Source organism: Salminus brasiliensis, chromosome 4 (assembly GCF_030463535.1).
Source record: "Salminus brasiliensis chromosome 4, fSalBra1.hap2, whole genome shotgun sequence".
NCBI classification, from domain to species: Eukaryota; Metazoa; Chordata; class Actinopteri; order Characiformes; family Bryconidae; genus Salminus; species Salminus brasiliensis.
The window spans coordinates 8406013-8422025 of NC_132881.1; the positions used below are offsets into that span (position 1 = coordinate 8406013).

The 16013-nt window shown below is 36.5% G+C and overlaps 1 long non-coding RNA gene across 4 annotated transcripts; it reads right to left on the minus strand.

Annotated features, from left to right (window-relative positions):
• Positions 1-3719: 3719 nt before the first annotated feature.
• Positions 3720-14234, minus strand: LOC140554000 (uncharacterized). 4 transcript variants are annotated; one of them, XR_011979577.1, is made up of 7 exons: positions 14084-14234; positions 13733-13972; positions 7339-7414; positions 5934-6047; positions 5726-5809; positions 4876-4981; positions 3720-3861 (listed from the first exon to the last, which is right to left on the minus strand). It is a non-coding gene; the product is annotated as an uncharacterized lncRNA (long non-coding RNA). The 4 variants fall into 4 exon arrangements; XR_011979576.1 differs by adding an exon at positions 5496-5585 and having other exon boundaries at positions 13733-14234; XR_011979575.1 differs by having other exon boundaries at positions 13733-14234.
• Between the last annotated feature and the right edge of the window lie 1779 nt (positions 14235-16013).

A 16013-nucleotide genomic window follows, 5' to 3' on the forward strand; every position in this document is an offset into this window, starting at 1 on the left:
AGAAGAGGCAGCGAGCTAGATGATGGGGGCTGTTAATGTTTTAATAGAACTAATTACACTCATTTATCCAGACATTACATGCTGCAAAATGCATTTTACATGAGACACCCACACATTACTGGACCCCCTGACAGATATCTCCATTATGCGCACATGCACTCAGTCTCTAATGTTGTTGAACTGTGCAGGTTTAGTGTGATGTGGTGTAAGGTGATTGAGTTTGGAAATAAGTCGAGTCTACTGGCCTCCAAGTGGGTTGTCCTCACAACTGCACAACTATACGCTTTGACTTTGGCTATGTTTTATACTTTAGTTGGAGAAGCGGGCAGGGAAGAGGAGGAGTACTCAGTACAGCTGGTTATTCTAGTGGTCTACAGCTTTGTCTGACGTTACCACACCAAGGACTGGTACAGAGATATTCAGTTTCCCTGAATGGCTTTGTAGCATATTTCTGTTATAGAGGACCCTAACCCTCATATATAGGTATTGAAGTTACAGTTATTGCCACAGTCATAGCCACAGTTACGGTCACAGTTAATGTTACTGTGTGATGGTAACAGTAATCCACGGATGAGGTCGTTTACAGTTGCAGTATAGTACTAAGTACTTAATGCAGAACTGCTGTAACACACAGTATTGTGCAAAAGATGACTAGAGCAGAACAGGCAGTGATGGAAATGCAGTGCAGGTGATATACAGATGTACAATGATGCTGAGTAACAGATTAATTTGATGGATTGGAGTGTAGATTTGTACAATCTGATGGCTGTAGGAAGAAATGACCTGTCAAAGTGTTTTTCCTGCAGCGAGGTCTGCTGCCCATTGTGTGCTCTCTGTCCCTGTAGTGTTTTGTGGACTGGGTGAGAGTTCTTCATGATCACGGACACCTTTGCCAACATCCCATTACCCTCTCCAGCACCATCTCCACTGTGTCCAGTTTAGCCCCCAGGACTGAGTCGGTCAGTCTAATGATCTTGTTCAGTCTGTTTGGGTCTTTTGTTGTAGTACTGCTGCCCAGCACACAATGGCACAGAAAAATGTTACTTGGCACCACAGATTTGTAGAAAGTTCATAGCAGCTAGGTTGTCACACCAAAGAACCTCAGCCTTCAAAAAGTAGCGCTGGCTTTGGCCCTTCGTGTACAGCTTGTCCATGTTCACTTCCCATTCCAACTTGTCCCACAGATGAACACCCAAATATAATCCAAGACTAAGCTTAATCCCTGTGCAGGAAATTGGCCCCTGTAGTTTCATGGTTCTTTCATAAGAGTCTGGAATTTCATCTTCATACTGGATTTATATTCACTGTATGCTTTTTTTTATCATCACCTACATTTGTTTAAAACTAATTATAACTGAAAATTATTCTGATCTGCTTTTTTGGGGGTATTTTCATCTTGGTAAATTTCTTAAGCTTTCTTAGAAGAGTATTAATTGGCACTGTTTTTCTCTTTGCATTTTGTTGTACCGTAGACTAAATGTTTGTTAAATTATCTGTCATTCAGTCTTCTGTTGTCACATTTTATATTAAATCATTTACAAAATTCAGGCAAGTGACATGCAGTGATTTGGCACAGTGGCACTCAGATTTATGTGGCCACTTTTGTAAATGTTGTAAAACACCTTTATATTAGATTGCTACATAATGATTACAGATTGTTTATTATTGTTTATATATGTTTTGTGAGAAGACCTGAATTGTGGGTGATTTTGGGTGAAACTAGAGAAAATGGAATCAGATAGAGTGGTCATCCAGAATACAGATGCTCAACAAAGAAGCCACTTATGAGCAGCACTAAGCCTCAGGCTTCACCTTTTGGAAGATCACTCAATGGTGTTGGTTGCTTTACTACTGACGACTCGATTGATGACTTGCCTAACTGTGCAGAGGCAAAGGAGGCCGGAGGTATATTAAGTATGTGTAAGCTTTTACCTGAGACTTTTACCAGACACTGAAATGATTTACACTGGGAGACATGAACAGCAAGCAAGCTTTGAGCAGAAACTTAATTAATCCACATTATTTCCTGTTAATGAAGTTTTTCTAGAAAAGTCCAACTGTGTATCTAATACCAACATTTCTTTCTGTGTTATTTTTGGCTGCAGATGTATGTTTTAAAATGGTGGATATTCTACTATAACCAAATTACAAAGGAATAAAGGAGGTCAGATGTTGAAACTGAGGATGTTCAGTAGTTCTGCATTTATCTGGGGTTGCTGAAATGACTAACACTCGTTTCTGTCTGTGTTTGTGTGTAGGGAAAAGAGAAAAAGGGAAGTTGGCTACAATGAGCCCCCTGGTAAGAACTCAGCACTTCTGTCAGGTTTGGCTGTTTTGATATGTGCTTAATAACAACATTCATTTCCTTTCTCGCTAGTTTATTACCAGGCTTCTGCAAAACACACCCTAATTACTATTATTTCATGATACCTCATTCACATCAAATAATTTTTTTAGAATATGCAATGATATTACAGTCGTTTGCATCCATGTTGTTTTTTAAGTAGGAATAGTAGTGGTTAAATACCAAGTAGTTGGTACTTGGTATTTACAGTATCATGCATAAGCATTAGGCACTTGAAAATATAACACATAATTTAACAAAACAAGCACGCACCTCACCTCACTAAAAACTATATTATTCTGGATGCATCATATATAAATCACCCTGTAAAACACAACTAGCACAAATAAATCATAGTTAAGGGCTTTGAAAAGTAGGATCCAGTAAAGAATCAGGTGAATATGTTATTCATTAAGTATGCATTATTATGGCCCTTTTAGGGAGGATCGTCTGTAGATCGGTTCAGGAATTGATCCCATATGAAGTGAAATGCATTAAAAATGAGTCTTAGGTTCTCACTCTGTGTACACCAACCCTCAAAGCCCTGCAGGTTCTTGTAAGATGGTTCCACTGTTGTCTCATTTCTTCCACAAGTAGAGCCTCTTCCTCGATAAGTCTCTCCAGCTGCATCACCTTGTCAAAAACGTTCCTCTTCATGTCTAAGTGTTTCAGAGGATATAGGTAGGGCTAGCTCGTATTGGGTTTCACAGTAAACAGGATGGTGCATCGGTAAGGACACAGGAATAAAGACGAGGGAACATCATTTCTTCTTATTAAACTGTATTGTAATCCAATAGTACTTCGCAGTACAACTTGACATTAAGCATTGCTCACAGTCTGAAATAAAAAAAAAAAAAAAAAACATCAAATCATATTCGAACAAATATTCTAAACTGCTAAATCAGATAAGAAATGATCACTTAATAAATAATAAGTATTAACATTCAGTTCTAGCAGGAATAGTATTTAAGGGACATTATGTTCTAGAGAATATGCACACGGTTACATATAGAGCTTCCCTATATGTTTGGCGAACATGAGAACTGCACTACTATGTCCTCAGGCGGAAGCCATTTTCTGCACAGAACAAGAACTTTACTGCAGCTTGAACGACTTTCTTTCTCTCTTTATTCTTTAACATGGAGTAAATTCTCACAAGGAACAAACTTGAACAGCCAACTAGCTGGCACTTACTTGTCGTCATCAACTCAATGCATGGATATCACCAGCTGAACTGAATTGGTTGGCAGGGGAGTGTAATTGAATTGAAAGGCGATGCACACAGCATCAGAGCTCCTGCTTCTCTCTCTCACTCCACACGTCATTTCCAGTTCTCCTGCAGTGTGAGTGTTAATAATTTGACATCTGATGTTAGTGCTGCAGCTGTCTGTCCTGACTACACAGGCAACGCGTGACTGGTTTTACATTGTGGAGGAAGAAAAGCAGAAGCACTGTGACAGTTATTCAGAGGAGTCGGGCGTTCAGTCATTTTCTCCTGACTCTGGAACATGGTCACTCTGTGAGGTTGAAAGCACAGTTTAGTGCAAGTGGGCAAAAAAGGGGGTAAAAATGTCAGGTCTAATGATCTTCATGGTCAGAATCTGCACATTTCTATGGTCTGAAACAAATGAAAAGTCTGAGTTTAATGAGTTCAAATGAAGAATCACAAAAATGGTTCATGTCAAAATTAACATACCAGAATCCCAAGTCATAACGTCAGCGAATACAAAAGTAATCGTAGCATACATCAGAAACAGCAGTGCTGCTAGAGTTTTTAAACGTTGTGTCCACTCACTGTACACTCGATTAGACACTCCTTGGTTGGTAGGTGTGTACAATTACAAGCAAACCAAAGCAGAATGACAAGCTCGGTTTGTCTACAGAGTGAACAGTGAAAACTCCAACAGCCCTTCTGTGTCTGATTCAGTAACACCAGTGCAATAAACTGGTACTATCTGGGTGGTGGATTATTCTCAGCACTGCAGTAACACTGACAGGGTGGTGGCATGTTAGTGTGTGTTGCACCAGTGCGAGTGAGACAGACACACAGCAGTGCTGCTGGAGTTTTTAAACAGCTCAGTGTCACTGAGAATAGTCCACCAATCACAAATATCCAGCCAACAGCGTCCTGTGACCAACTGGAAATGATAGTCTTGTGGAGGTCCTGAATACTAAAGAAAAAGGTAAAGGTGTGCTGGCAAAGTACACAGGGAAAAAGATGGATTACAGTATGTAACTGTACAACAACCAAGACCTATATGGTCAGTGGAACTGATCAAATGGAAAACGTGCAGAAACAATGAGGTGGTTTTATTGAACATGCTCACTAGAGTATAAACACAGTATAAAAATTTTGTAAGGGTTTAAGTGTATGATGTGGAAGGGGGACTTTGCTCCATGTAAAAATGTATTTGAACTGGAAATTACCTATATTGACCTACAACTTAATGTTACTGTCACAGATTTCACATTTAAAAATTAATTCCACAAGTTCATGATGTCTGGGAGGCAACCTGAACATGGCTACTTACCAGTTACTCGATATAGATTCCCCCCTTTTCTGCTGCATGCCCAAGAATAGGCCTTCAATCACATGTTGCAACCCCACTGGATCATCTGATCTGGGGTCATGTGGAGCTGTAAAGAATATTTGTCAGGTTAAGGTGGTTGACAGTAAAAGTAAATCTAACATATTGAGATAAAGACAAAACAGTAAATGACTAAAGAACATGGGATGTAAAATTAAAAGACAACACCCATAAAATGTTTTGCCAAGAAAATCTGAGAATCTATCTACAGTTTGCTCTTTTTTAGTTTTATGGTGACTAATAAGTATCCCAACATGTTGATAAAGTCACATCACTTAAGCAATGAGAAAGCAATTATACAAATATTTTTAAAGTTTGTTTGCCATGGTCACTCTATCAGTTAAAAGGGCAGGTGTTAAAATATACTTGTAAAAACCAGTAAGATGATCCCCCCCCCCCTCCTGACATGCAATGTGATCATATCCACTCGAGCTGTAATGATGAAGGAACTGATAAATGTGCTGTTTCACCAGGGCTTAGTCAACAAATATGATCAATGAAAAGTAGGGTAAAAAAGCACAATACATGAGCACTGTAAGTAAAGGTTCACTTCCCAGCCTTACTCATGTATTTTGTAGTTAGAGCCACTTGTGACAAAAAGCTGTTAAATACGGTGCTCCTGCCCCTGTTTGGTTTCTGCCACCCTGCTGCACCTACAGCATTTATATCAGATGTCAAGAATACAAATGTTGTATGTAATAAATTTATAAATGTAATAAAATAAATAAAAAAGTTTAAAAACACCACCAATATGGTAAAATACTTAACTGTGTGTTCGACAATACACAATTACCTCACACTTTGTAGAATGCCCCTTTGCATGCAGAAAAGTCATCTAAGTCAAGTTTTGTATTTCTGGGAATGTCTGAGCCGGCTTCTGCAGATAGGGCCAATATCCACACATTACATCAGTGCAGAAGAACTTTCCATTTGTTTTTGTGGCCAGTTCTTCTTGCAAAAATGGAGGATTGGCAAATATCTCCCCCAGTACATGTTCAGACCTTTAAGCAAACTGCCACCTCCAGGACCTCTTCATCACATATGATATTTGTCTTTTTAGAGGTCTCTCTGGCTGCAGCCCATGTTGATGTCCCACAGATTCCTTTTCCATGTACCTGTAACACAATGTCACTATCAAATATATACAAAAAGTAAATCCTGCTTCACTATGTACAGCCTAAAGTGTTTTGACAAATATCTTACTGGCTTGGCCTTCTTACGAATGCACTCAAAAAATGTTGCTACATCTTTATCACTGGCCAAAAAAATGCCATCAAAAAATGTCTGTTCCTCTAAAGAAAACATTAAAGATAATAGAGATACTCCCTAGAGATTCTGACAGTTTACAGTTATCAAGAATAACATAACTCTTTGTTTTGCTGAAACGATGTAGTTTTCGGTTTCCATCGACAGACACAGCAACTGTATCTAGGATGCAAACTGGGCAAGAGAAGTGGTCAATGCTACAGAATTTTTCTTTTTCATGATGACAATATGTTCATTCAAGGAAAGCTTTGTGGAAGATACACAAATCGCCACAAATGTTCCCATTCTGGAATTAGGAAAATACTGAATAACAGTGGCATGCTAATTACAGACCTGCACAAATAAGGACAAGTGGCTTTTCAACAGCCTCACCCTTCCAAATTGTTGTGAACAACATTTTAGGTGTGAAAAATACATACCAATAACTTGGTGTGCATTTACATCTGCAAAGCATTGTTCACTAGCTGAAGCTTCAGATGTTCTTGCATTTTCTGGAATTATTATTTTTTTTATACATTTTCATACATACACAGAACATGCAAATCAACATGACGTATGTTTCCTCATAGAGGATGGGAAGCTGAACCATTTTTTGTTATTGTTCAGCAACTCATGAAAATGTATTTTACAAAATGACCTGTTAAGGAGGGATAAGGCACTGGTGACCCCTGTGTCCATCAGGGGGGTCAATGTGGACACTGTGGAGAACTACAAATATCTAGGAGTTTACATTGACAACTAACTACACTGGGCTAAGAACACTGACGCCCTCTACAGGAAGGACCAAAGTCGTCTCTATTTTCTAAGGTCCTTCAATAACTGCCAGACTATGCTCAGGATCTTCTATGAGTCTGTAGTGGCAAGTGCAAGTGCATGCTGGGACAGGCCGAGAGTGGCAGACACAAACAGACTGAACAAACTGATCCAAAAGGCCAGTGATGATGTGGGTATGGAGGTGGACTCACTGAGGCAGTGTCAGAGGGGAGGATGCTGTATAAGCTGCATGCCATTACAGATAATGGCTCTAACCCACAGGAGCACATTCAGTGCAAGGCTCATCACCAAAATGCACCACAGAGCACCACAGGTCATAAAAACTAACCAGAAAACCAGCTAACATAAACTCTACCATTAACTCACCTGTCCCCGTGTCTACCTGGTCCCTGCAAGAGGCAGAGAAAGATAATGAGAATCAATGATGAATAGATGTTCAAAGCTGTAAAAAAGAGAAAGATCATAATTACACACAATTAGATCCAGTGTGAAATCAGTTAGTACAGCATACGAGATCTCTAGCCAGCACATCGTGACAACCACAAAAAAACACCAGCTGCTTTATCTAGCAAGCGCTCCTCATTAGCCACCTAGCGCTAACTAGCTAATGTACGAGCTCAGCTGACACCTCACTCTACGCTAATGAATGAGCAGACAGTGTCTCCCGTTCCCTTATCTTCATATAAGCTTTTGGTAAAAGATATGTTAGAAGAACCTCTGATTTAACCACCAAACTATATGAGAATGGCCACAACTACAGCTCGCTGTGTACCTGATGCTATGTTAGAGGCTGCATTAGCCTAGCCACCAAGCTAGCTGTTCCCTACTAGCTAGATAAATCAACCTTAATCAGTAGAAAGGACCCAGTTCCCCTATATCTTAAACCTAAAAAGTGGTCAGAGGTACGTATATCCCATGAGACCAGGCTGATTATTTCACTTATCAATTAAAAACAATAAAGATAGATATATACAGGCAGACAGATATATAGATCTATAGATAGATATATTGGCATAACATAAAATCATGAAATGTAATATATAGCAACAGTAAATTACTATTAGGCCCATATTTGAAGACAGATTTTGGATTACTGAAAGAACCCTGTTGATGACAGGAGTGATTTTAATGTGTTCAGGTGTTGGTGCAGGTGTGTATACATGAGTAAACTCAGGTGAGCACCAGTTCACAAATGCATCTTTCAAAAGTCAGAGAAACAGCTGCTGCTGGAACTTTAGAACTGTGTCTTTATGATGTAAGAATGTTCTATTATCAATCATTCCATTAAACTCCCAGTCGCTCCTCTGATCCTCCAGCTGCAGACATGTAACCAGCACCCTCTCCACACATCAGGACAGCAAATGTAGGACAAACAGTCTTTTCATTATTCCTGCCCGCCGTGGCAGTGTGCTTTAGCCTTGAGGTTGCTGAACTGACTGGGTTTTTAAAGTCTGCTGCTGATGTGTTTTAATTTTAACTGGGTAAAAGTTGTAATGTTGAGAAGCTGATGATGTTTTTGGGATGGTGGACAGACTATTAAAGTTTGCAAGTGTTGAAGAATTTAATCTATTGATCTATGTAGGATTAGACAGGTAGAAAAATGGATAAGTAAAAAACAGTTACAAATAAAGATAAGACAGACAGAAGAAGTAAACATACAGACTAAAATGTACATAGATAGATAAAAAGAGAGAGAGAGAGAGAGAGAGAAAGCTGAACTACAGATGGACTAAAGATGCTTGAAATAAAAAAAGAGAAACATCCTGACTGTTCTACAATTCATTTAATACAGTAATTTATCTAACTGTCCTAAAGATTCTCCAAATGGGAAAGAAAAATGACAGGTTAACAGATACATAGCTAGCTAGAGAGATAAATAGACAGATAAATAGTTAGAAAGATGAATGTTTCAGAGTTTTCTACTCTCAGTATAAGAGGTAAGGGCTAATTTAATTAAAACAATTCTTGACATTTTTCTATTTACATGATAAACAGCATTAACTGATTTCTTTTTTTTTCATTACAAGAACCTGTGTTTGAAATGAAACAAAGACAAACAACCTAACTGTCCTACAAATTCACCAACTGAATAAAAACAATGACGGGTTATTTGACACATAGCTAGCTTCCTAGATAAATAGACAGATAAATAGATAGATACATTTCTCTGAGTTTTCTGCTCTCAGTATAAGAGGTAAGGGATAATTAAATTATATTAATTCTTTATATTTTTCTATTTACATGATAAACAGCATTATCTGATTTCTGTTTTTCATTACAGGAACCTGTGTTTGAAATGAAACAAAGACTAACACCCTGACTGTCCTACAAATTCTCCAAATGGATAAAAAAAAAAAAAATGAAAAAAAAAAATAACGGGTTTATAGACACATAGCTAGCTAGCTAGATAAATTGACAGATAAATAGTTAGATAGATGAATTTCTCCGAGTTTTCTGCTCTCAGTATAAGAGGTAAGAGGTAATTCAATTAAAATCATTCTTAATATTTTTCTATTTACATGATAAACAGCATTATCTGATTTCTTTTTTTCATTACAGGAACCTGTGTTTGAAATGAAACAAAGACAAACAACCTGATTGTCCTAAAATTTCACCAACTGGATAGAAAAAATGAAGGGTTAATAGATAAATAGCTAGCTAGATAGATACAAAGACAGATAAATAGTTAGATAGATGAATTTCTTAGAATTTTGTGCTCTCAGTATAAGAGGTAAGGGGTCATTTAATTATATTAATTCTTTATATTTTTCTATTTCCATGATAAACAGCATTATCTGATTTTTTTTTCATTACAGGAACCTGTGTTTGAAATGAAACAAAGACAAATACCCTGACTGTCCAATAATTTCACCAACTAGGTAAAAACAATGACTGGTTAATTGAAACATAGCTAGCTAGCTAGATAAACAGTCAGATAGATGAATTTCTTCGAGTTTTGTGCTCTCAGTATAAGAGGTAAGGGGTAATTTAATTGAAGTTATTCTTTATATTTTTCAATTTGCATAATAAACAGCATTAACTGATTCCCTCTTTTTTTATTACAGGAACCTGTGTTTGAAATGAAACAACGACAAACACCCTGACTGTCCTAGTATTTCACCAACTGGATAAAAAAATTGACAGGTTAAAATACACATAGCTAGATATGTAGATAAATTGAAAGATAAATAGTTAGATAGATGAATTTCTCTGAATTTTGTGCTCTCAGTATAAGAGGTAAGGGGTCATTTAATTATATTAATTCTTTATATTTTTCTATTTCCATGATAAACAGCATTATCTGATTTTTGTTTTTCATTACAGGAACCTGTGTTTGAAATGAAACAAAGACTAACACCCTGACTGTCCTACAAATTCTCCAAATGAATAAAATAAAATGATGGGTTATAGACACATAGCTAGCTGGCTAAACAGACAGATAAATAGTTAGACAGATGAATTTCTCAGAATTTTGTGCTCTCAGTATAAGAGGTAAGAGATCATTCAATTTAAATAATCCTTAATATTTTTCTATTTACAAGATAAACAGTATTTTCTGATTTCTTTTTTTTTTCATTACAGGAACCTGTGTTTGAAATGAAACAAAGACAAACAACCTGACTGTCCTACAAATTCTCCAAATGGATAAAAAAAAATAAAATAAAAAAAATAAATAAAAAATTATGGGTTTATAGACACATAGCTAGCTAGCTAGATAAATTGACAGATAAATAGTTAGATAGATGAATTTCTCCGAGTTTTCTGCTCTCAGTATAAGAGGTAAGGGGTCATTTAATTATATTAATTCTTTATATTTTTCTACTTGCATGATAAACAGCATTATCTGATTTCTGTTGAAATGAAACAAAGACAAACACCCTGACTGTCCAATAATTTCACCAACTAGATAAAAACAATGACGGGTTAATTGAAACATAGCTAGCTACCTAGATAAACAGTCAGATAAATGAATTTCTTCGAGTTTTGTGCTCTCAGTATAAGAGGTAAGGGGTAATTTAATTGAAGTTATTCTTTATATTTTTCAATTTGCATAATAAACAGAATTATCTGATTTCTGTTTTTCATTACAGGAACCTGTGTTTGAAATGAAACAAAGAAAAACACCCTGACTATCCGACTATTTCATCAATTGGATTAAAACAATGACGGGTTAAATGAGACATTGCTAGCAAGCTAGAAAATTAGACAGATAAATAATTAGATAGATGAATCTCAGAATTTTGTGCCCTCAGTATAAGAGGTAAGAGGTCATTCAATTATATTAATTCTTAATATTTTTCTATTTACATGATAAACAGCATTATCTGATTTCTGTTGAAATGAAACAAAGACAAACACCCTGACTGTCCAATAATTTCACCAACTAGATAAAAACAATGACGGGTTAATTGAAACATAGCTAGCTATCTAGATAAATTGACAGATAAATAGTTAGATGAATTTCTCCGATTTTTGTGCTCTCAGTATAAGAGGTAAGGGGTCATTTAATTAAAGTTATTCTTTATATTTTTCTATTTACATGATAAACAGCATTATCTGATTTCTGTTGAAATGAAACAAAGACAAACACCCTGAATGTCCTAGTATTTCACCAACTGGATAAAAAAATTGACAGGTTAAAATACACATAGCTAGATATCTAGATAAATTGAAAGATAAATAGTTAGATAGATGAATTTCTCTGAATTTTGTGCTCTCAGTATAAGAGGTAAGGGGTCATTTAATTAAAGTTATTCTTTATATTTTTCTACTTGCATGATAAACAGCATTATCTGATTTCTGTTGAAATGAAACAAAGACAAACACCCTGACTGTCCAATAATTTCACCAACTAGATAAAAACAATGACGGGTTAATTGAAACATAGCTAGCTACCTAGATAAACAGTCAGATAGATGAATTTCTTCGAGTTTTGTGCTCTCAGTATAAGAGGTAAGGGGTAATTTAATTGAAGTTATTCTTTATATTTTTCAATTTGCATAATAAACAGAATTATCTGATTTCTGTTTTTCATTACAGGAACCTGTGTTTGAAATGAAACAAAGAAAAACACCCTGACTATCCGACTATTTCATCAATTGGATTAAAACAATGACGGGTTAAATGAGACATTGCTAGCAAGCTAGAAAATTAGACAGATAAATAATTAGATAGATGAATCTCAGAATTTTGTGCCCTCAGTATAAGAGGTAAGAGGTCATTCAATTATATTAATTCTTAATATTTTTCTATTTACATGATAAACAGCATTATCTGATTTCTGTTGAAATGAAACAAAGACAAACACCCTGACTGTCCAATAATTTCACCAACTAGATAAAAACAATGACGGGTTAATTGAAACATAGCTAGCTATCTAGATAAATTGACAGATAAATAGTTAGATGAATTTCTCCGATTTTTGTGCTCTCAGTATAAGAGGTAAGGGGTCATTTAATTAAAGTTATTCTTTATATTTTTCTATTTACATGATAAACAGCATTATCTGATTTCTGTTGAAATGAAACAAAGACAAACACCCTGAATGTCCTAGTATTTCACCAACTGGATAAAAAAATTGACAGGTTAAAATACACATAGCTAGATATCTAGATAAATTGAAAGATAAATAGTTAGATAGATGAATTTCTCTGAATTTTGTGCTCTCAGTATAAGAGGTAAGGGGTCATTTAATTAAAGTTATTCTTTATATTTTTCTATTTACATGATAAACAGCATTGTGATTTTTTTTTTTCATTACAGGAACCTGTGTTTGAAATTAAACAAAGACTAACACCCTGACAGTCCTACTATTTCACTAACTGGATAGAAAAAATGAAGGGTTAATAGACAAATAGATAGCTATCTAAATAAATTGACAGATAAATAGTTAGATAGATGAATTTCTCTGAGTGTTTTGCTCTCAGTATAAGAGGTAAGGGGTAATTTAATTTAAATAACCCTTAATATTTTTCTATTTACATGATAAACAGCATTAACTGATTCCCTCTTTTTTATTACAGGAACCTGTGTTTGAAATGAAACAAACACCCTAACTGTCCTACAATTTCACCAACTGGATAAAACAATTGAGAGGGTTAAAAGACATAGCTAGCTATCTAGAAAAATTGACAGATAAATAGTTAGATAGATTAATTTCTGAGTTTTCTACTCTCAGTATAAGAGGTAGAGGCTAATTTAATTTAAAAAATTCGTAATATTTCCATTTACATGATAAACAGCATTATCTGATTTCTTTTTTTTTCATTATAGGAACCTGTGTTTGAAATGAAACAAAGACAAACAACCTGACTGTCCTACAAATTCTACAAATGGATAAAAAAAAAAAAGAAAAATGAAAAAAAAAAAATGAAGGGTTAATAGATAAATAGCTAGCTAGATAGATACAAAGACAGATAAATAGTTAGATAGATGAATTTCTCCGAGTTTTCCGCTCTCAGTATAAGAGGTAAGAGGTATTCTTTTTTTCATTACAGAAACCTGTATTTGAAATGAAATAAAAAGAAACACCCTGACTGTCCTACAATTTTACCAACATAAGCAGCAATATGGCCTACAAGCGATAATACGGTAATACATGTAGTCCCGCTGCTAGAGGGAAAAGCTAGAGCTGCGTATGTTGCCACGGATAACTATCGTGAACTGTATAACAGATTGAAATCACTGTCTGAAAAGTGGATGACTCCCAGAGAAAAAAAATAAAGAGCACATCAAGAACACCATAATTTTCAAACAGTACCTTAGAATTGTAAGTCCAGACCTCAGACGTTGGATAACTGAACACAGCCCGGCATCCATAACACAAGCAGTGGAAGCAGCTGAAGCTTTCGTGGCAGCAAGGCAAGATGAGAAGGAGTTCCTGCTCTGTGATTCCAGCATCAGAGTGTACCAATACGCGCAGACAAGTAAGTCTGGGGCCGGGGTCAGTTGTGGTCCTAAGCCGCTAGTGAATTTATCACCAAACAGGGGCGCTGGAGTACTAGCAAAAGAAGCTAAGATAGTCAGGCAACAGATAATCGCCAAACTGTTTAAACACAGCTAGCTAAAATCAGGTTGGCCAAAAGATTTAAGATTGTCCTAAGCTTGTTACCAGCACAAATCATCTTTGATATGTTCCAAGAGCCGAAATAAGCTTTCAGGAACAGGACAGTAGTGAGATACCATACCTGTAAAAATAGGACAAAACATTTAAAGCCCTTATTGACACTAGAGCTAGTCACATCCTGATAACACCACAGTGTCTTCCAGAATCCCAGTTTGAGAGTACAGGTAAACTTGGGGTCAGGTGTATACATAGAGATGAACAGGTATACCCCACAACTAAACTCACGGTTAACATCAATAACCAAAGCTAGACATAATGCAAAAATCTGCTCATGCTGTCGTTTTAGGTAGAAATATCCCGATTCTGGTAGATCTTTTAAACACTGAGCAGAGAACTGCAGAGGTTATGGCTGTAACAAGGTTGTAGGCTAGAAAGGTTTAAACTGCAAACAAAACAGTGGAGTTTTAAAAGAATTACCATATGCTGTCAAACCAAAATGCAAGAAAACAAAAAGGACAGGAAAAAATTAGAGGCACAAAAATAGTGGAACAATTGGATACACCCATAAGTGAAACATTTGCCTTACCTGGTGACATAGCAACGTTGCAAAGGCAGGATGAAACACTCAAACCCTTGTTTTTAGACTGTGCTAAGGAAAGAGAATAAGCTCAGAGAAGTCAACTCATTCTGAAAGACAACAAGCTCTAGGTCAAAAATGGTGTTGAGCGATTAGTGGTTCCCAAATGTCTCAGAGATGAAGTTTTAAAGCTGGGTCATTCGGACCCGTGGCCAGGTCAATTGGGTCAGGCTAAAACACACAGCAGATTTGCAAGTCGATTTTACTGGCAAGTCAGCTGCTAGATATAGCTGAATTTTGTAATGTCTGTCCAGAGTGTCAGTTAACAGCATCTGAGAAAAAGTCAGACAGGGTGCCATTAATAAGTCTGACAGTTATTGACATGCCATTTTCACGGATTGCCACGGATATAATATGCCCTTTACCAAGAGGCCGGGCAGGAAATCGCCATATTTTAGTAATCTGGGTCTATGCTACCCGGAAGCATTTGCTCTGAGAAAGACTGAAAAGCTAAACATCCTGTCCTACGTTCTCAAGATGAGGGACAAGCTGAGGGAGCTGAAGGAAAGGATACCAGCTGGGCTGTTTAAAGAACAACCAGGATAGACAAGCCTCATGCAGCACATTATCTGGTACTGGTATCTGGTATCTGTCACTGGTAGCTGACTCATCACCAGCCCATACACAGTAGAGACTTGTGACTATGTGACATGTTAACTACCTGATGATTCTGGGGGAACGAGGGCGCTACAATTTCACCAACTGGATAAAAACAATGACGGGTGGATAGACACATAGCTAGCTAGCTAGATAAATAGATAGATAGTTGGATAGATGAATTCCTCTGAATTTTCTGCTCTTAGTATAAGAGGCAAGGGGTCATTTAATTCAAATAATTCTTTACATTTTTCTATTTAAACAATAAACAGCATTTTCTGCTTTTCTCTTTCATTACAGAAACCTGTTTCTGAAATAAAACAAAGAGAAATGTCCTGACTGTCCTACAACTTCTTCAATTGGATCAGATCTGTCTAGTTAGGTAGATAGACAGATACGTAGCACGCGTAAATGTAACACAGGAGCTACGTTAGCTAACTCAGTGTCTACACCAACCGTTACACCACAATAGGAATTTCTATTGAGGGACAGATCAACCATAGGTTGGGATTCTTCAGGGGTTTGGACCAGTGTTGATATCTCACTAGGTTCTCTAAGGAGAGCTTGGACAGAGATGTGACGGACCAGTGAGTACAGGGTTAAAGATACACTCATATATTTATTCACAGAAATGATGTGACCTTCTTCTTATGTGTGTGTGTGAATAGTTGTGAGTGGCTAATAGGAAAGAAAAAAAACATAAAAATGGAGTAGGAGGTATAAATGAGTTATAAGAGGAAA